The sequence below is a fragment of the Equus caballus genome, unplaced genomic scaffold (genome assembly GCF_041296265.1).
Source record: "Equus caballus isolate H_3958 breed thoroughbred unplaced genomic scaffold, TB-T2T haplotype2-0000440, whole genome shotgun sequence".
Classification (NCBI taxonomy): Eukaryota; Metazoa; Chordata; class Mammalia; order Perissodactyla; family Equidae; genus Equus; species Equus caballus.
The window spans coordinates 530,009-545,035 of record NW_027222395.1 but is presented as its reverse complement, the minus strand read 5'-3'; the positions used below and the strand labels follow the sequence as shown (position 1 = coordinate 545,035).

Genomic DNA, 15,027 nt, shown 5'->3' with positions numbered 1-15,027 from the left:
TGGCATTTTCTATGATTTGCATCTTTGACACAGAGTACTTTGTGTGATTGTCTGTTTTGTACCTGTATGCATTTAAATCACTTTAAAAAATAATTTAGCATTGAATTAGATAGAATGAAGGCATGAAGATTTAGTTGGCCATTCCCCATCTTATGGGTATTTAGATGGTTCACATTGCTGCAGCCATGCCACAGTGAAAGTTCCTACACAGGTCTGTTAGAGCATATGTGTTTCTCCAGACTACATACCTAGAAGGGAAATAGAGGATTTGAAAAGTGTGCAGATTTTAACCTGTCAATTCACCCTTTAAAAAGCCTGTAAAAATTATGCTTCTGTGAAGGTGGGATATTTTTAATATTTGCCTATTTGCTGGGAGAAAATGTCTCATTCGAGTTTTGTTTTTCATTTCCCTGATTATTGCTGAAGTTTACATGTTTGTCTATATTTATTAGAATTTAGTTTCTCTTGTGACTCGTTTTTCCATCTTCTTGGCCCGTTTTTCTTTTCTCTTGCTGTCACTATCTTACGTGCCTGTTTGTTTTACTTGACTGTGAGCTCCTTCAGGTGGTCATCACATCTTATTTATCAAGGTTTCCCCTTCCAGAGCACACAGACAGTGCTTAATGAATGTATATCCAATTGCATTATTGAAGCCATAGGCATTACCCTTTATCATGGTTATCATCATTATCATCCTCCTCATCACCGCCAGTACCATTTATTTAGTCTCACAGGATGCTAAGCCCTGTCTCGGGAGGTGTGCGTATATAGTCTCTCATCTTCCTAATACCTCGCCCAACAAAGTGACTATTGGTAGCTCTGTTTTACAGATAAAGCAGTTGAGACTCATGCAAGTTACACGGGCTGCCCAAGGACACTCAGCCGGATTATGAAGGGAGGGGTTATGGAGCAGAGTCTTTTCAGCCTGGTTCCAAAGTATGTGCAGTCTCCCTTAGAGCAATTGGCCTCTTCCTGGCCACGCATTAGAATCACCTGAACAGGCTTTTAAATGATAGCTATATCCAGTCCTACCCCAGGCCAATTGATTCAGAAACTCTGGGACTAGGTCTGGGGAAGTGGTGTTATAAAAATCCCTACATGATTTTGATGTGCAGAAATGGTTGAAAACCTTTGGTCTACATTGGGAGTGAACCAGCTTTTTTTGTAAAGTGCCAGATAGTAAATATTTTAGACTTTGCCTGCCATACAGTCTCTGTGGCAACTATCCACCTTTGCTGTTGTAGGGTCAAAACAGCCAAAGACAAAAATGAACGAACATGACTGTGTTCCAATTGAAACCCATTTACAAAAACAAACGGCAGCCAAATTTGGTCCATGGGCTGTAGTTTGTGGACCCCTAGTCTATATCATAATACTTCGAAGATCTTGGAATTTCGGATTGTCCCAGTCAAACCAGGACATCTGGTCACATTAATTACCTTGCTAAGTCTCAAGGACAGTGGCATGAGAATCTTTGCCCCACCTCAACAGATTCTGCTTCAGTAGGTTGGGGCCTGGGCATCTGCATTTCAACAAGGGATGCAGCTGATTCTGATGTAAGCAGACTTCGTGGGTCCTTACTGCAAGAATCACTGGGCTACCAAAGCATAATGTTCTTGGCAAGTAGCGAAAGCTTGGCTGGAGAAGCAGAACTGGTTCTTATCCAACAATTCTTTAAGCTCATGGATAGACATTTTGTGCGTCCCTGCCTGCCTTATGTTCCAGCATCCTGCCTCCAAGGTTCTGGAACCTTGGGTGCCCCAGCATCACATCTTCCCAGTCTGCACGTTGGCAGAGAAGGAAGCCGTCCTGCCTCTTCATCTCTGAAATTAGTAGAAGACCAAAGTCCTTGTATATTTCAAAATATTGAAGAAGAAAGTGACTGTTTAACCACCTACGTGATAAAACTGATACTGGCATTTATCAGTCTGTGTGTGTGTGTGTGTGTGTGTGTGTGTTTTAATAGTTCAGTAGTTAGAAAATGGAGCCTCCATTTTCCCGTCATCCGCTTTGAAGCTATGTAGTGGGTGAATGCCATCATTTCTGTTTCCGACCTCTTTAGCATCCATTATTTCTCTGTTGTCCACATCTAATAGTCTGGATCCTTTTAGTTGTTGATGGCGCAGCGATTACTGGGGCTGCTGCTTTAGGATGACTTCCAAATGCATCTGAACAGTTGAATTTACTTACTGCTTCCCTCCTGAAAGCTTTTTAGCATGATCCAGCTGGGGTGGTTTCATCGGGAAAACCATTATTTGCGGCTCTCTTTTTTTGAGGGGTAGAAATAAATTTCCCAAAAGGTGAAAGTGGACGCTGTTCATTGTGGATCTGCAATCTTACTTTTTCTTCTCTCTCCTTCTTACATTCCATTTGCACAGTTTTTCTCAGGAATGACTTCTTTCTGGGGAAATGGAATGTTCTAAATGGCACGATTGAGTCAAATCAATGTTTAGAGTGGTTTGGACTTTTAAGCCTTTTGCTGGATTTTGGCAGTATCATTTTATACTGTAAAACCCCTTTTTCCCAGGTAACCTATAATATTCATATTGAACATTATTCACAGCTTTCTAACACCCCCTCATTTCACTTAGCTATCAGCTAAGCAAATAGTGCTCAAGAGTTAAAAATATGCTATTCTTCCTCTACAGCACATGCACTTTTATGTGAAAGGGGAACCGCTCTGTGTTCCTAATCTCTATATACATATCTATCTGTGCATGTAGTAGCTTTCAACACTGTAATTAGACACAGAAACCACACCGTGCCAACACAGTGCACACATGCAGGTTTATAGAGCAGCTGTGACAAGTATATAATATGGTAAGACACCTTTTCACCAGCTGGGACAAATTCTAGAGTATACAAGGAGAGTTTCAAATGAAAATTAGGTAGAAGAATCTGAACTATTTCATGCAGGAGGACTGCACAGATGAAAATATCTAGGACGCCTCTCTGGAAGAGTGTATTTGAGAGGCAATGTGCAATACTGGAAGGCTGATAGCTCAAGGAGTCCAATCCTCTTGGATTTAAATCCCAGCCAAGGTGCTGTGTGATCTTGGGCAGGTTGCTTTACCTCTCTGAGACTCAAGTACCCTGTTACGTCACAGAGATAATAGCAGCACGTTTACCTCATGGGGCTCGTGTGAGGATTAAGTGAGGTAACAAATGTCAGGCTGCAGACACACTTTCATCATCTGAGGATCGGAACCACAGTGTGGTGATGAAAATGAAAGGAGATACGTCATCATTACAACAGAACTCTCTGGAATATGCCCCTCCCTGCCACACACACAGCAAATATGAGTCTCTTTTGTGAACTGTCAATGTTAATAGCATCCACATTTACTCAGCTACCCTCATAAAAAAATTAGAAGCTACACTTAAATGGTTTCTCTCTCCTCCTACCTGTCCCCTTCTTCTGGTGCCTGATCCCCCATGGTCACTTGGTACCAAATTGTGCCATTCAGCCTCCGAAATAACTTTCTAATTCGGTCTCCTCAGCTTCATCCTCCCTGTCACTGCCTCAGTTCAGACCCTTATTGTCTTTTGTCTGGATTAATGCAAGAACCTCTTAACCAATTTCAGTATCTTCGGCTTGGATCCTCCATGATCCATTAGTAGCCCCATTTTACAGATTAGAAAATTGAGACAGAGAGAGGTTCAATCAAGAGCCCCAAATCACACAGCTGGTAAGTGGTATTATAGGGATTCCAACCTCAGCAGCCTGGCTCTAGGATCTCTGCCCTTTCCTGCCTTGGAGCTTGGTGCAGTGCATTATTTGGTTGTGGAAATCGGCAGTACCTCCTACGTCTGGTAATTGCCTGGAGTGAGTCCTGTTTCCCCCTCACCAGATGTTTCCTTAGAGCTGCTCTAAGTGATACATCGATCCTGCATGAGCTCCAAGGAGCAGCCAAGCCATTCTGCAGGAAGAGAGCGGGTGAAGGAGGAACAGGCAGAAATGTACAAATGAGTTCTGGTGGGAGACCATCAGTGCATCGTGGATGCTGTCCAGAGGCTGACGTGGGCCACGTATAAAAAGAAGAGGCTGAACTAGGGATGGAGAAAGTAGGGATTCAGGTCCATTTCAGCATTTCAGGAGTCTGGTCCAGTGGGTGGGGCCTGGCACGAAGAACTGCCAGCGGGGATGATGCTGGGATTCTGGCAGTATCAGAGGCTGCTGGTTTAGAGCAGGATCGCAGGCAGACGTGATGCTGTGGTACCACAGGGACAGATCATCCATGTTCCCGTGAAGCCACAGCCACTCTGAAGCCGGGGCCAGGGCTTTCCCACGCCCTGTGGTCGTAGGCACTAGAGTGGCAGGAAAAGTAAACTGAGAAACTACAAGTTTCTCCTTGTAGAAACCTTACTCATTCTTTAAATCTCACTTAAAAATTAATATTTATCTAAGGAATCCATACTTGTGCCTTTAAAATCAAATAGTACTGAAGGCTTTATAAAGGACCGTGACAGGCCCTCCCCAACCTTACAACCCCAGTCCTTTCTATCCCCCCAGTTCCATTCCCCATGGAAACCACTTAAGCCACTTCTATCCTAGCTGTTCTTGTGTTTACCTCCATTTATATAACTAGTACGAATACTTGTATTTAAAAGTAATTTTAAAATATTAGACACTAACTTCTTGCCGTGGTAGATAAAATTTGAGTAGGTAAAATTGCAGGTGGATGAAATTTGGTCCACACCCCATTCCCCTCTTCACTCTTCTCAGTCTGTCCTCACTTAAATCTTTATTCATGCAAAGTTCATCTTGGCATGGAAGGTGACCCCTTTCCTGGAACGTGTTCAGAGACTGCTCCTCCCCTGCTCCCACAGAGCTGTGTATCTCTCTTAGTGCACTGTTCCCCTTGCCCTTCCACGTTGGGGTTATCTATAGAACAGGTCACACAGCTGTGGTCTTTACTGCTGTGTGCCCGATATTGGTAAACCCTGCTCTTCTTCCCTGTCCCTAGCCATCTCTATATCTTTCTGCTTTGCCAGTCTCTGGGTGGGGGGAAACCAAAGTGGGTACTTCCTGTGTGCCCTGAAAGGCTGGGACGCCGGTCGTTCACTCTGCTCTCTCTTTCCCTGAAAGGAGAGCTCTTTCTAGCTGAGGAGTTCCCTCTTAGCACTGAGTAATGCCAGCTTAAAGGACGGGGTGATGCAGGCAAAATGAAGCTGTTCTTCTTTCTCTTTATGTGTGGTTATTCTCACATTTTTTGTTCCGCTATGTTGCTAAAGTTTCTTAAGAGGGCTTTAGAGCTCTCCCAGAACTCTTTTTGATCATGGGTAGGTAGCAGTCTAATTGTTGATCTTTCTGGGAGGACAGAGGCTAACATCTCCTACTCCCCCATCTTGGTGACATCACTCACTAACACATCGTTAAGGATTTTTCATTTATATTCATGAGGGATAGTGGTCTTGTCTTTGCATGTGATGTCTTCACTTGCCATTGAAATTAAGGTGACTCTGGCCTAATAGAATGATGTGAGACCAGCTCTCTCCTTCTAATATTTTCTGAAATAGATGGTGGGAGATTGGGATTATTTTCTCCATTAATAGTCAATGGAATTCACCAGTTGAGTCATCTGAATCTGGGCTTTTCTTCCCTGAAAGGGTTTTAATTACTAATTTAATTTTCTTGTTTGTTACAGATCTATGGAGATTTTCTATTTCTCTTTGAGTCAGTTTTGGAAATTTGGATCTAAGAATTTGCCAATATCTTATAAATTGTCTAATTTGTGGCATAAAGTTGTTCATAATATTCTCTTATAATCCTTTAATTTCTCTGTGGGTGTCCCTTTCTAATTTCTGATTTTGGTAAATTCTATCTTCTCTCTTCCTTGGGGATGCTAGCTAAGGGATTGTCAACTTTATGTGGTAAACAGCCAATTTCTGGTTTTATTGATGTTTGTGTTTTGTATTTCACAGACATGTGTTCTAATCTTTTGTATTTCCTTTCTTTTGCTTGTTTTCAGTTTGGTTTATTTTCCTTTCTTTCCTTTCTTAGGGTAGGAACTTAAATTATTGATTTGAGACTTTCCTCTCTTCCACTATAGGTGTTTAATACTCTAAATTTCTCTCTAAGTACTGCTTTAGGCACATCCCATAGACTTTGATATTCTATTTTTTAAATTTTCATTCACTTCAAAGTACTTTCAAATTTTGTTCCCAATTTATTCTTTGACTCATATGTTATTCAGATGGGTGTCATTTAAGTTCCAAATGTTTGTGGATATCCCAGATATATTCCATTCTTGATAGCTCACATTCCATTGTGGTTGGAGAACGTATTTTATATAATTTCATTCTTGCTAAATCTGTTGAATTTATTTGATGGCTGAGTACACGGTCTATCCTGGAGCATGTTCCATGTGGTATTGAAAAGAATGTGTGTTTTGTAGTCATTGAGTGCAGTGATCTATACACGTCACTTAATTTAATTTGGTTGATAGTGCTGTTCAAGTCTTGTATAACCTTGCTGATTGTCTTTCCTCTTTTTAATCCATTATGGACAGGAGGCAGTTGAAATTTCCAAGTATTGTTGAATTGTCTCTTTCTCCTTTCGTTTCCGTCAAATTTTACTTCACGTATCTTGAAGCTCTGTTGTTACATTTGTAAGCATTGATAATTTTTATATCTTTCTGATTTAATGACATTTTGTCATTTGGATATGTCCCTCTTTGCTTCTAATAATATTTCTTGTTTTAAAATCTACATTGTCCAGTATTAACACAACCCTCCAGCAATCTTTTGGTAACTATTTGTGTGATGTGTCTTTTCCATCCTTCTAGTTTCAACTTCTGTTTGTCTTTGAATCTAAGATGTGTCTTTTGTAGATCACGTATAGTTGGATCTTGCTTTATTATTCATTTTCCCAATCTCTGTCTTCTAATTGTTTTTTTTAGACCATTCACATTTAGTGCAGTTATTGATAGGATCAGAGTTACATTTGCCATTTTGCTATTTGTTTTCTTTGTCTTCAGGCTTTTTTCTTCTCTGTCCTTCCTTTATTAACTTCTTTTGTGCTAAATAAATCTTTCAGTATATCATTTTAATTCCTCTATTGAATATTTTTTACTGTTTTTGAGCTATTTTCCTAGTGTCTGTGGTAGGGATTCCAATATGCATTTTAACTGACTATGGTCTATTTCAAACGAATATTAACTTAATTCCTATGAAATATAGAATGTTTCCTCCAATGTAACTCTGTTACTTTCCCCTCTTGTGCTCTTGTTTTTATATATATTATATCTATATATGTTACAAAACCAATACTAGAATGTTACAGTTATTTCTTTGTACAATCTCATGTCTTTTAAAGAATTTAACAGAAGAAATGAGAAAATATATTTATAGATTCTTTTTTTTAAAACCCAGAAATTTATTACTTCTGGCTCTCTTAATTTCTTCCAGCTGATTCGAGGTACTGTCTGATGTCATTTTCTTCCAGCCCAAAGAATTTCCTTTAGTATTTCTCACAATTCAGTTCTGATATCAAGAAATTCTTCCAGTCCTTTTAAATTTAAGAATGTCCTTATTTCACCTTTATAATTAGTGGATAGTCTTGCTGGATAAAAAAATTCTTCGTTACCATTTTTTCTTTCAGTATTTTGAATATGCCATTTCACTGCCTTCTAGGGTCTATTTTCTCTGATGAGCAGTTAGATATTATTTATGTTGATGCTCTCCTGTACATGTTCAGTTGTTTTTCTCTTTCTTAAGATTTTCTCTTTGTGTGTGGCTTACAACAGTTTGACTATGATGTGTCTAGGTAAAACTATATCTTTGTATTTATCCTACTTGGAGTTCAGTAAGCTTCTTGGATGTGTAAATTAACATTGTTTCATCAACTTTGGGAAGTTTTGGACATTATTTCTTCAAACAATTACAATAACTATTAGATCCACAATTTGAGGAGGTGTATTACATGAGATTTGGGACATTTACTGGGAAAGTCTAGGAACCTGGAAATTGGAATGATTACATGTATTTGGATTCACATATAGCTGAACTCATTGGGCACAATGAGTCTCCCTTGATTTCATAAGCAGTTGTTTCTCCCTGTGTGAGGCTGTTCCTTCATTGCTGGTATTCAACTATAGGATGAATCTCAAAATCATTATCCTGAGTGAAAAAAAAGCCACACAAAAATACACTGTATGATTCCTTTTGCATGAAACCCTAAAAAGATAAAACTAATCTAATATTGACAGGTGTAGAGAGAAACAGTTCCCAGATGGAGGTGTCTGAACAGTTTGAAAGTGATCCAATATACTGGGGCTCTCAATAGATTGCCTCAATTACTCACTCAGATAAGGTTTGAATACAAGAATATCTTCAAGAGGGACATTATGTTCCTCAATATTTTATAAAATGATCACTAGCCATATGAGGGTGAATGCCGGGTAAGTACACCTCCCCCAATTACTGCGAGGATGGATCAGTGTGAGGTCAAGATTAAGGTGAAGAAATTGTATTCCTTCACTTACATGGATTTACCGAGCATCTAGGAAGCCCAAAGTTATTATCAGAGGAGAAGGATATGGTCAAACATATACTACTACTTGGTCAGAACAGATGTTCTAAACTCTGTGCACTTTGCCTGGCAGGTGTACACTTGCCTCTGCACAGCTTTGAGGCTTATTAGACAGTTCAAGTTTGTTGTACCTGCCACACACTCTGCAATTTTAAGGCCTTTAAGGTATACTAAAAGTCACTGCTTTGAGGAGCTTAGAAAAAGAAGTGAAGAGTAACTGAATTCTGACAGTGTCTGTCTCACTTCTCTCTCTCTCTCCAAATCCTAAGGGGTGATCCTAGTATAAGTTACCCCTGAAGGAGATACACACTATCCTCAGGCCCTGTCCGAACTTCCTTACTGGCTCCAGGCCCATGATAGGAATAAAAAACCAGCTATGTTCAGAGTAAAATTGCAAGAAATCCAGAAATTAAAAAACCAAAAACACAAAAGGAACTCAAGATCTTGCCCAATAAAGCAGAAACTAGGTAGCACATAAGGGGGTGGATCCTTACCATATTAGATTAGGAAGGATGAATTATGTTTGGATAGGCTCAAATTAATCAATATGAGTATACTCCCTGTGGACTCAGGAGCAGCCCATGTTGCATTTCAAAGCAATGAAATATGTATTTTCTCTAATGGGATACTGACAAATGTTTTTTGAAACTCTTAGAGTGTTTCTCATGTGCAGCCATCTTTTGTGGTGATATGAAGGGATCAGTGGTGGTGGCTCTTTGATCATGAAGTTCATTGAAATGAAATAGATGGGTATTCTACTAAGATGCTTCTTGAGATATATATCTATATACATGTGAAATTCTGGATCTTGTGGGCAGAAAACGAACACAAATCACCACAACAGGGATTTAGATTCTCTTTCTAAATCCTTGATATATCCTACTTTATAGACAGGAGGCTTTGACTAAAGGGAAGGCTGGGTCCCTTTGACAAAATTCCTCATAACTTGGTCACAAGAATATACAATTAAACATTCCCCAAAAGTCCCCAAGGGAGACCTGTGGCCACATACCCATCAACTCTCCTTCAAACTGGGTTTACAGTGTATGGTGGCATCATTGGAAATTATGGCTGCTACGATTACAGTCTCACTTAGGGGTGGTTCTGAAATGTGTGGTGAAAAAAAAATCTTCCCAGTGGGTAGAGTTTAAGGAGGTATATTTAGTTCACTTTGTGAAGAACTGACATGTACTTGAGTTTCGATTTATACTGATTTATGTCCAGTAGCTCAGTGAGTTGACAGGTAGTAGGGGGCTAAACAAGAATAAGACTGGAAAATTGGTGACCAAAAGGTCTAGAAGAGACACATGCGGATGGAATTCTAAGAATAGGTATTGAATGGGGTTTATAAATGCTTAACGGAGGATAGGATATCAGAGGGAAGAGAACAAGTGAGGTGTTGGGTATTTATTCCTTTGGCTCTCCGTGCTGAGCCATGTAATGGGCATTCACAATGTTTCTCTTCCTAAGACCACAGCTCTCATAAGGGTGGCCTTTTGTGCTAAGTTCTGATAATGTTACCTACTCTCACTACAGCCCTGGGGGTGATAATAACTCTCTACCAACACTAGTTACAGGATGCTTCACTAACCCTACCCACATTTTTAGAGCCCTATTTATTAGACTCTCCTCAAGTGTCCCATGGTTTCTTGACAACTGACACCTGTTTCTTCAGGGGACCCTGACTAATAGGCCCCACAACAAGCCTGATCATAAACTCCATGGGGGTAGGGAATTTACTCTCTTTTATTTGATGTTGCTATCCCAGCACCTAGAATGATGTCGATTGTACAGTCAGTTTTCAATAAATGTTTGTTAAACGACATATGTGTGACCACTTTCTCTCCTTCGTGATCTTTATGTTAAAGTCTATTATGATTGATTTAATATAGTTTAACCAGCATTCTTGTGCTTTTGTCTGTAATTTGGTAAAGAATGACAAAGAATTATAAACGTCAGCAAAAAGCAAGCAAACTTGTCGTTATGTGCATGGAAATCCAAGATATTTAACATAAAAATTTCTGAAACAATAAGAGAATTCAGCAAGAATCAATGTTAATGTAGAAGACCCAACAGATTTCCTATAAACATCCACCCCTGGAGCACCTGTGCAGACCCTCAGTAGAATCTGCACACTGGGCCCCAGGCGCGCCAGGATGGGGCTCAGGGGTTGGTGGGTCCGGCGGCTGTAAAGGAACAGGGTGGAGGTCCCAGGTTGAAAAATTGTAAAATTATAATTTTACAGCTATATAATTTAACTACTTCAGTCGGCATGTCTTTTTCTTTTTACAAAGTCAATTTTCCTACCTAACTCCAAATTTTTTTCACACCATCTAAGTAATATTTTAATATTTTCCATATCCAATCCGTATTCAAATTTCCCCAATTACCTCCAAATGACTTATGAAAAAAATGCTATTTTAATCGGGAGCCAATAGCGGACTACCCTTTGCATTTGACAGCAGAGTTCAGGCTTAACCCTTAACCTCTTCGGGCTCGGAGGACCCTGGGCAGGAGAGATTTAAGAACACCGTCCTCCCGCTTTCGCGGAAAGGCCAAAAGTGACTTGAAATGTAGACGCGGAGGCCTATGGGAAATGTAGTTTTAAATAGGTGAGGTTCACCGCCTGGACTCCGGGAACGGGACGCCACGCTCCTTCTGCGCATGTGCAGCCGTAGCCTCCTCGTTTGTCTTCTCAGGACTCCAGAGAACCGTTGGGGAACTTTGGGGTGTGCTCGGAAAATGCAGGGTGCGCACCGAGGGCGAGGGACTAGCTGGGAAGGGTGTGCCTGTGCTTGGGGATGGGAGCAGGAAGTGTCTGGGACCTCGTCGCCCCCCGCGGCGGTGTATAAACCCGGGCGGGCCGTCAGAGCGGGTAAGGCCGATGGGGGAGACCCCGGCCCTCGGGCTGCCGGGGGGCGCAGGTGTTCGGGGCGGTCCGGGATGCCCGAGGATCGTGTGACCAGCCCGCCTGCAGCCCGACCGGAGAGAAGCCCATGTCGGCGGCGGTGGGTGCGGGAGGGAGGAGTGCGTTTATCAGGCGGACGGTGACCGTGGGTCTGCGGTGGAGCCCGAGCTCTGGAGCACTACAGGCCCGGTCAGTGCCAGCTCTGTCACCTGTTAGCAGGGGCGACAGAAGGAACCTGGGCGAGAGTCAGGGTTCTCATCTATAAATATTAATAATGATTGTTTCACGGCGACGTTTGGAAACATAGATCACTGTTTTAGACAAGTGCCAGGTAGGAAGCCTTAAGTAAGTGACAACTGCTGTTATAGTTAGAGGACGCTTTGTTTTTTTACTGGATAGTTTAATGTACCCTGACAACCACTTCACCAGAAACCGAGGCTCGGGTCGGTGGCCCGATGTGCTCGAGTCAGGAGCTCCCAGCCAGGGAATTTGGATTCGAGGGCAGGTGTGCTTGGCTTCAGTCTCAGGCTTTGTCTGATGTCACACCTGCCCAAGACTGGCATTACAGCCTTCACAGCACTTAGGAACATGGCCTGTCCCTGCGTCCCCAGGGATGTAAAGGAAAGGATGTGGATGGAATCCCACCATGTGTCACATGTATCCTGGGATTTCTAGTGTCTCTTCAGGTCCCTTGGGTCAGACAGAGGTGCCTGGCCCCCTCTGCATTGTCAGGCTTTCTGTCCTTGAAGTCTGACGTTATAATGAATTCTAAGAGTCAGCCTTTTTGCCCCTAAGATGAATTTATTTCTCAGATCCATGTCCCAGTTGCCTTGAAACAAACCAGCCCTTGTGAGGCAGGAAGCAGGGGGCCTCTGTGAGGGAGTCTTACCTGGAAGAGAGCGCCCCTCTGACCTTAGACCTCTCTCCAGAGCTTCAGAGCAGAGACAAGAGCCCAGAAAGGAGCAGATGCTAGATTTGCAAGATCAGAAGCAGGTCTTGATCCTCCTGCCCAGAATGAACCAGACTTGATGATGCCGCCTTCAGGAGCCACCACACTGTGTGACAGTGGGGCATTTGGGCCGTCCCTGGGAAGTACAGGTGAGCTGGGGTGACCCAGGGGCAGGCTGCTCAGGAAAGGCTGCTTTGTTGGAGAGCCGTGAGGGCAAGGTCTGGGGGTAAGGGACAACCAGGCAGAGGGAGGAAGTTCTGTCTCCGGTCCCCTTAAATGGCCCCCGCTATTTACAGATGCGCTGCTGTCACACATGTCCACCACCACATGTGACATTAGTGACGTTATCCTGATGTCACAGGATCCAAGAATGATGATCTGTGAAGAGTTTTCCAAGGTCACCTACTTCTAACTCTTTTGAAAGATTTAAAGACATTGGGCCTGAAAATTTCAGTGACTTGTCCAGGGAAACGCAGTTTGTGACAGTTCACTCTCTCACAGGTAAGTTACCAAAAGCATCTATCGAAAGGGCCTTTTGAGAAATACTTCCCAGCTGAAATGAACAATTACAAATTCCTGCCTTAAATCCTCCCATCTCTTTTACTAGGCTTTCCGTGGATTGTGTATACCAGGGGTTGAATAATATTACTGAGAAAAATAGATAAATGATGCATACTGAGCATTTTTCTGCTAAGTTAACTTTAATGAAGGAATAGTGTCTTGTCGTTTGGCGTCCTTTAATTCAACTGATCGGTTGTTTTTATTTCTTTCTGTTATCCAGAAGGACGCATGCGTTATTGTTAAATCAATCGAGTAAAGTTTATGTTCACTCAGTAAAAAACTGCAGATTTCAGCTCCATGGTCATTTCAGAATCACACAAAGACAGGTGTTGCTGCCTGTCCATGATCCTTCTTGTGCCTTTTCAAGGCCCAGAGGGCCCTGTGCCTATGGGGAGGATGATCCCCAACTGGGGTGCTGAGATTTGAGGAGGTGAATCTAAGAGCTGTAAGACAGCTAAATCTCAGGACCCCTGTCTTCTTTCTGTCCCCTCAGCTGAACCACAGTCCTCTGTACTCGCCCAGGAGCCACAGAGAGTGAACATCCCTCAGGTGAGCTCTTTATTCATTCCCCACTTTATATTGTAATGGATTTATAAGGTTTAGCAGGATCCATGCATTAAAGGAAAAGGAGAAGTTGAAATAGTAGAAATCAAGTCAGTCTTGAGGAAAAATATAGCGTGTTTTACTATTAATTGTGATGTTGGCTGTTAGCTTTGAGTGGGTAACCTTGTCAGGGTAAGTAGTTTCCCACTAAGCTACCTGTTTCAATCTCTTTACTTGTGATTGGGCTATTCAGATTCTCTGTTTCTTCTTGATTCAGTTTTGGGAAGTTGTATGAGTCTTAGAATTTATCTGTTTCTTCTGGATTGTCCAGTTTGTTGCTATATAGTTTTTCATAGTATTCTCTTATAATCCTTTATATTTCTGTGGTATCTGTTGTAATTTCTCCTCTTTCGTTTCTAATTTTATTTATTTGAGCCTTCTCTCTTTTTTTCTTAGAGAGTCAGGCTAAGGGTTTGTCAATTTTGCATATCTTCTCAAAGAACCAGCGCTTTGTTTCACTGATCTTTTCTACTGTTCTTTTTTCTTTTTTGGTTTCAATTTCATTTATTTCTGCTCTGATTTTTATTATTTCCCTCCTTCGGCTGACTTTGGGCTTTGTTGGTTCTCCATTTTCTAACTGTATTTTAAGATTGCTTATTTTAGATCTTTCTTGTTTTTTTAAGCTGGGCCTGTATTGCTATGAATTTCCCTCATAGGACAACTTTTTCTGCATCCCATATGAGTTGGTATGGTGTATTTTCATTTTCATTTGTCTCCAGATATTTTTTGATTTCTCTTTTAATTTCTTCAATGATCCATTGGTTGTTCAGTAGCATGTTGTTTAGTGTCCACATATTTGTCACTTTCCCAGCTTTTTTCCTGTAGCTGATTTCTAGTCTCATAGCATTTTGGTCAGAAAAGATGCTTGATGTGATTTCAATCTTCTTAAATTTATTGAGGCCTATCTTGTTTCGAAACATATGGTCTGTCCTTAGAATGCTCCATGTGCACTTGAGAAGAATGTGTATTCTGCTATTTTTGGACAGAATGTTCCATATATATCTATTATATAGTCCATCTCGTCTAGTTTTCCATTTAATTCCACTATTTCCTTGTTAACTTTCTGTCTGGATGATCTATCCATCGATGTAAGTAGACTGTTGGGGCCCCCTGCTATTATTATGTTGTTGTTAATATCTCTTTTTAGGTCTGTTAATAGTTGCTTTATGTACTTTGGTACTCCTTTGTTGGGTACACGTATATTTATAAGTGTTATGTCTTCTTGTTGGAGTGTCCCTTTTACCATTATATACTGCCCCTCTTTGTCTCTCATTGCCTTTTTTATCTTGAGGTCTACTGTGTCTGATATAAGTATTGCAATAACTGCTTTCTTTTGTTTGCCATTAGCTTAGAGTATCATCTTCCGTCCCTTCACTCTGAGCCTGTGTTTGTCTTTAGAGCTAAGAGTGTTTCCTGGAGGCAGCATATTGATGAGTCTTGTTTTTCAGTCCATCCCACCACTCTGTCTTTTGA

The 15,027-nt window shown here is 41.3% G+C and overlaps 1 protein-coding gene across 48 annotated transcripts in view; it reads left to right on the top strand.

Moving 5' to 3' along the window:
- The first annotated feature begins 4,608 nt into the window (after positions 1–4,608).
- Positions 4,609–15,027, top strand: part of LOC106781149 (olfactory receptor 2AE1-like) — a 139,575-nt gene continuing 129,156 nt past the window's right edge. For 14 of the 48 annotated variants that reach the window (XM_070259588.1, XM_070259587.1, XM_070259592.1 and 11 more), the window contains exons 1-4: positions 4,628–11,408; positions 12,371–12,539; positions 12,687–12,891; positions 13,445–13,500. The gene's annotated coding sequence lies outside the window, so the exon portion shown is untranslated. Of the gene's footprint in view, positions 11,409–12,370; positions 12,540–12,686; positions 12,892–13,444; positions 13,501–15,027 lie in introns of all 48 variants that reach the window. The other 34 variants (XM_070259560.1, XM_070259558.1, XM_070259561.1 and 31 more) reach the window with 14 other exon arrangements.